We start from the raw sequence: 7,018 nt of genomic DNA on the forward strand, positions 1-7,018 counted from the left end.
GTTCCTCTCTCTTTTTATTTTGATGAGTTTGGTTAAAGGTTTGCCAATCTGTTTATCTTTTCAGAGAACTAGCTCAAAGATTCATTGATATTTTGTACCTTTTTTTAAGACTCTATTTTATTTATTTAAACTCTTGTCTTTATTATTCCCTTTTTCAACTCAATTTGGGCTTTGTTTTTTTTTTTTTTCTTTTTTTCAAGTTCCTTTAACTGTAAAATTAGATTGTTTATTTGAGCTAGATCTGTAAAGTTTTGAATTTCCCTTTTAGGATTTCTTTTCTCTGTGTCCCACACATTTTGGGTTCTGTGTTCTCATTTTCACTTGTTTCAAGATATATTTTGATTTTTTTTCTTGATCTTGTTGTTGACCCACTCATTGTTTAAGAACAAGTTATTTAGCTTCCGTATTTTTGTGTATTTTTCAGTTTTATCCTTGTGATTTATTTCTAGTTTCATAGCTGTGTGACAGAGAACATGCTTGATATTATTTCAGTCTTCATAAATTTATTGACTTGTTTTGTGTCCTAACATGTTGTCTATCCTAAGTAATGTTCCATATGCATTTTAAAAGACCTGAATAGACACTTCTACAAAGAGTGGGTGCAGGTGGTCAATAAATGTATGAAAAGATGCTCAATGTCACTCATCAGAAATGCAAATTAAAAGCATGATGAGATATCACCTCACACCTGTCAGAATGGCTATCATCAAAAAATCAACAAACAAACAAGTGCTGGGGAGGATGTGGAGAAAGGGGAACACTTCTGCACTGTTGGTGGAATGCAGATTGGTGCAACCACTGTGGAAAGCAGTATGTAAATACTTCAAAAATTAAAAATAGAACTATGAACCAGTGATTACACTTCTGGGAAGTTATCTGAAGAATCCCAAAACACTGATTTGAAAGAATATAAGCACACCTATGTTTATTGCAGTGTTATTTACAATAGCCGAGACATGGAGACACCCCAACTGTCCATCTGTAGATGGGTGGATAAAACTATGGGACATTTACACAATGGAATACTATCAACTGTAAAAAAGAAGAAAATTTTACACTTTGTGACAGTATAGATAGACCTGGAGAACATTATGCTAAGCCAGTCAGAAAATGACAAATATCATATGATTTCACTGATATGTGGACTCTAATGAACAAACTAAACTAAGAAGCAAAATAGAGACAGACTCATAGATAGAAAGCAGGCTGACAACTTTGGTGGGACGTTCAGGGGGTGGAGGGATTGAGCAAAGAGGGAAAAGGACTTATGAATATGACCAACAGTGTGGTTATTGGGGTGGGGAGGGAGTATAAGGGGGATAAATAGTAATGGAAAAAATAAAATAAAATAAATTAAAAAAATAAAAACAGAAAAGTAGACCATTGTGAATCTGTTTGCTTTCTTGGATTCTATATCCTACATGAAATTTTTAAAGAAAATTAGACTGTAATATTATATGCATATACACAACCAGTCTTCATGAATGGCAGATTCTATATTTGATCATTCACCTGCTGGTTAAAATTTATTTGTAACTCCAAATCAACACTCAAGGTGTTTTTTGCATGTCATTCATGCACATGCATACACCAGTGAAAATGGACATGTCCAATGTGCAAGTTCCCAGCTGAGGCTGAACAAAGTTATTCTCTGCCTTCTTATTTCAGCTCTCAGACTGTAAACAACTGTCCTTTTCATGGTCTGTGTAATGTCATGCCCTTTACATTTTTGTTTTTTAGTTGTTGGTGATAACAACTTCATTTTTAAAAAATAACCATCAAGGACAATGCTGTCAAGTGTTTTAATTTTTAAAAAGGCAGTTATAGGACTTATGGAGAAACTACTTCTTAGATTAGCCTTATTCAGGCATAGGTTATAGTGCTGTTGTATGTGATTTTAATGTTAGGTTCAATAATATGTTATTATACACATAACAATAAAAAAATATATAATCTGTTTTTAAACAGAATTCCTTAAAACAAGATTGCATATTGACCAGTTGGTGGAAATGGGGCCAGAAGCTCACAAGAACCTAACCCACCAGTATTTTATCTGGGAGCAATGGTTCAGTTGTCACTAATTTAGTGTTTCTGGCAAGTTTACAGGACTTATTACTAATAACCACAAGCGACTAGAATCATGTATGTGTGTGTATTTTTAATGAAATAATCTTATAAATTTATCCCATATCATGTTATCTCTTTTCCAGTTATTCCTGTTTTGGAACTAAGTATGACGTCGTCGTCGTCGTCGTTGTCGGCAGCCGTCCGTCTCGAGAGACGATGGTGTAGCTTCTTAAGAGTCTATCTGCACCGCCGAGAATGGCTGTGCAGTCCGACTCGGGAGTGACATGGTATCTGTCTCCTCCCGTGTTGAATCGACATCATGCGATGACGCTGAAGCTACAGAGCCTGGGCAGGGTGATATGGAGGGTCTGCTGTTGCCCATGCAGCAGACCCCCCCTCTCTTCGCAGCTGAAGGGTCCAAGGGAAAGACAGAGTCGATACAGCTTGGGTTCAGGTGCGCCGCAGGAGTTGCCGGTGTTGACTACAACGTCAAACCGCCTTAGGGACTCCGGCTCCGGATTTTCTGTCGGGGTTTACTCCCTTAGCCTTTCCCCTGAAGAGGTATGCCGCAAGGCAGCGGAGGTTTTTTGGAGTCAGAGTTTTCCTTCTCTGTTTCCTCAGCTATACAATGAAGATAATATCTGTTTAACACAGCTATAGTTAGGATTAAATGAGGTCTCTAAGGGAAAACAGTCTATAAAGTACTAGAAAAATTTACTGTTGCTTTTCAAAAGGCAATTGCACAAGTATCTTTAACATATTTTTTAAAAAGCATGAGTATTTTAAGATGAATAAAAACTTTGTTTTAATATCTGATAGCTTATGGCTGTTTAGATAATTAAAAACAGCTGAATATGATGACTATATCATTGGAGATAACATAGGATTTATAACTTTAATTGGTAAATTAAAATCATGAGTTTTATTTTGTGCACAGAAGATAGCAAAGTAACAGAATAGTAAGTTAAAAAGTGCCTCATTTTGAACACTGTGAATGAATATAGGTCTCTGTTAGCAATTTTGTAGTCCCTAGAGAGAGCTCAGGGTTTTTTAAATTGAGTTATATGAAGATACATCTAAGAAGTGTGTAAGATGGACTGAAATAAGAAGATGCTGAATTATGGGACAACAACTATATAGTAAATCAAAGATGAGGTTATTTTAGACTGAATTAAGATGGTGGTAGCCTGAATGAAAATGAAATTAAAAGAAATAAACAAGAATAATTTTTGTTCTAAAATTTTCTTCATTTGATCTTCAAATTATAAAACTAATGCATGCATATTATGATGATTGAAATATAATAAAATACAAAATGTAGAAATGCAAGGCTAATCACATATCTTGATCCTTTCTCAACATACACAAACACCTACACACACATAAAACTCTTACATCCCAAGATAATCATTTTTTAATCACCTGAGTCAAAATATACAAGCCTGTATGTCCATAGTTTGAGGATTCTTTTTATCCAAAAAAGAATCTTACTTATATGAATTCATGTTAGAACTTGGTGATTGATTGGCTGATTGGTGATGATTTAAGAGGAAAATAAATCAAGGACAATAGAAATTTCCAGCACAGACAACTAAATAACAGATTCTTATAAGAAATAGAAAAACTGGGAGAAATAAATACTTTTGGTAAGAAGTGATAAACAACTAGAGTATCATTTCAGTATTTTATATGAAATAGATTATTCAATTAATCTAACAGATAAATTAATGGTAGTGTCTTTATATTTATGTCTTTGGGAAAAACAGTCCAAAGGGGTTCTAGCATCTTCTTTTTCTTGTCAATCCTATTATTTCATTTATTTAACTTTTAGTTATCACTTATGTGAAAGATAAGTTATTTGACTTCTTTGCCTTCATGAAACTTTGATTCTCTTGATGAGGCACTGAAAATATACAAATAAAAGGAAAACAAAAATAAATAGACACAATATGATGTACAGATGATGTATTTATAAAATTGTACCCGTGAAACCTATATAATTTTAATAGCCAATGCCACACCAATAAATTAAATAAAAATTTAAAAAATAAAAATAAATGTGATTTTCAAAGATTCTAAATGATATGAATATTATTAAACGGGAATACAAAATACAGTGAAAGGAAATAGACAGGAAAGGTAACATTTGAGTTGAAATCTAAGAGGTATAACACACACACACACATATGTGTAAATATATACTAATATACATATACTGTATAACAACTTCTATGTTATATATTGTATATGTAATTTAATATATGCCTGAGCTGCTGTGACATGTTACAGCAAACTTGGTGACTTAAAACAAGAGAAAGCTATTCTCTCACGGTTTTGGAGCCCCAAATCTGGTAGATCCATGCTCTCTCTGCCTGAGGGTTCTATGAGGGAATTTATTTATTGCCTCTCATCCCATGATGACTTCAGGTGTTACTTGACTTATAGCTACATCACTCCAATTTCTTTAAATTACATTCTACTCTTATCTATCAAATCTCCCTCTGCCTCATGATTATAAGCATACTTGTCACTGGAATTAGGGCACACCTGGATAATCCAGGATAAACACTTTTCTTTCAAAATCTTTGATGAATCACATATTTTACCATATAAGGCAAAAATCACATTTACCATAAAATATAATATTCACCCTTTACCTAATTATAAGATAATATTTATAAATTCTATGAATTCAAATGTGGACATTATATATTTTTTAACTTTGTTTTTATTGTTGACACTAGTAAAGATGTCCCCATTAGCCTGCCTCACCTTTGTCCACGTTCAATCATGTATTTCTGATAGCCGCCATGCAGCCCACCACAATTTATATACCATAGTAATGTACCATCATTGTGTATATATCCATGTCTTCTAGTCATTCCCGAGAATTTTTATTTCTCTTTTTCTAATGCTATTGTGACTATCACAAAAAAGATGCATATTAAATAAGCAGTTGATTAATCAAGCATTCTGTTAACAAAGGCATGTTTCAGGCAGTTGAGTAAGAATGATGAAAGAGGAAATAAGAAAAATATATAAAGTGGTAAGAGAAGAGCCAGCATTGTATCTAAGCTAAACTTTACCATCGGAAATCTATCATTCAGGTGGGAGTCTGATAGCAAGTAAATATCATCATTTTTATTTGTAAAAACATCGAAACATCATATATTATTTATTATCTTGAATATTTTACATTATAGGTAATTCTATCTCCTATACACTTTATAAAATGTTTTATTCTATAAATCTTCCATTTTTGTTAAAATGGTAAAATAAGTGGTTAATAGAATAAGGTCTTCAAGGGCATCAGTCTGTATTATGAGTCTTCATTTATCATGATTTTTAAAATTGTTTAACTAATAAAACAATGTCTGCTACATAACTGATGTTTCCTATACAGTATGAATAAAGAAATAGATGAATTAGTAAATTAAAGTAGCTAGCTGCTAATTCATGGCTTTATTATAAATGAGAAAGAAGAACTCAAGACTGAGGAAGGTAAGGAAACTAGCAAATAGCATTGTTCTTTCCAAACAAATTTAGTGAGAATTATATTCAGTAAAAAAGTGATAGAAAACATTCTTATCTCATGTGTATGTTGCCTATTAAGAAGCAATGAACTACACAGGGGTGGGGAAAGTAGGTTTACAATTGTGCCTATAGAAATATTAAATTAATACATGATAATATAAGAATAAACTGTGTTTTGTGTATTCATAACTGTAAACCTACATTTGCCAACCTCTGTATAACAATTATGGTCTGTAATTTAAAATATTTAGTTCATTTGAAATCAAGTTTTCTTTGGTCTAAATTACATTATAGCTATCTTTAATTCAAATTTCTGTTGGTTATTGACATGGGTACTCATTTAATAGCTGCCTTTCTTACTTAAAATGGAAAAGAAAGATTGATTTTTTATTTGTTGTTATGTTTGTAATATAATCATTCAGCTCCATTGATAGAGGGAGTACATATGTGAAGTCAATAATAAAGCACTGATTTCTTGGAATATATGAATATAATAGGAAATGACTAATAAGTAAGGAAACATAAAATTGTGCCTTTCATTTTATTTTTAAGAATTTATTGTCCATAGGGTGGTGAATTCTCTACTTGTTTAAGATGTTTAGATACAATGTTAGCTGGAGTTTAGGCAGCCAGGTGAACTGAAGTATTTGTATAAGTTGTAGCAAATGTTGCTTCTTATGAGACTCAGGACTGATATGGGCTTAAATGGAAACTTTTTGGCTACTAAGCATTATTAAGTTTCAGTGGTATTATTTTATTTTTCTTCTTTTCTTATTTGGAAACCATTTTTATTGTAATTTTCTATTACTATTTATCCCCCTATGCCCTCTTACACCCCACCCACCTCAATCACCACACCACTGTCCTTGCCCATGAGTCCTTTTTCTTTTTTTCTTCATTCCTCCACCTCCTAGCCACTTGCCTCCAGAGCTATCAGCCTGCTCTCTATTCATCTCTCTCTGTTTTGCTTGTTGGTTCAGTTTGTTCATTAGATTCCACATATGAGTGAAATCATATGGTATTTATCTTTCTCTGACTGGCTTATTTCACTTAGCATAATGTTCTCAGTGGTGTGATTTTTTTAAAAAGAGAGAGAGATAGCAATTTATACAATTTTAACATTTTCATGTGAAATGTTCTAAACTTTATGTCACATTTGTCACATAATCGTGAAGAAGGAAACTAACTTTTCTGGTGGGGATATGAATCATATCACATAATATCTTCATTTCAAATATTTATAATTAGGATAACAGTAGATGGAAGTATATATAACAAATATTTCTAAAAGTGCTGCTTTAAAATTTATGAATCTCATTTGGATACAGATATCTAGTCAATCATGCATCTCTGGGGTTTCTCAGCTCTAGCTAGCATAATTATATAACATTCTATACACTTATTACACTACAAAGTT

The sequence above is a fragment of the Furipterus horrens genome, unplaced genomic scaffold, assembly GCF_987537825.1.
Source record: "Furipterus horrens unplaced genomic scaffold, mFurHor1.1.pri manual_scaffold_12, whole genome shotgun sequence".
Taxonomy (NCBI): domain Eukaryota; kingdom Metazoa; phylum Chordata; class Mammalia; order Chiroptera; family Furipteridae; genus Furipterus; species Furipterus horrens.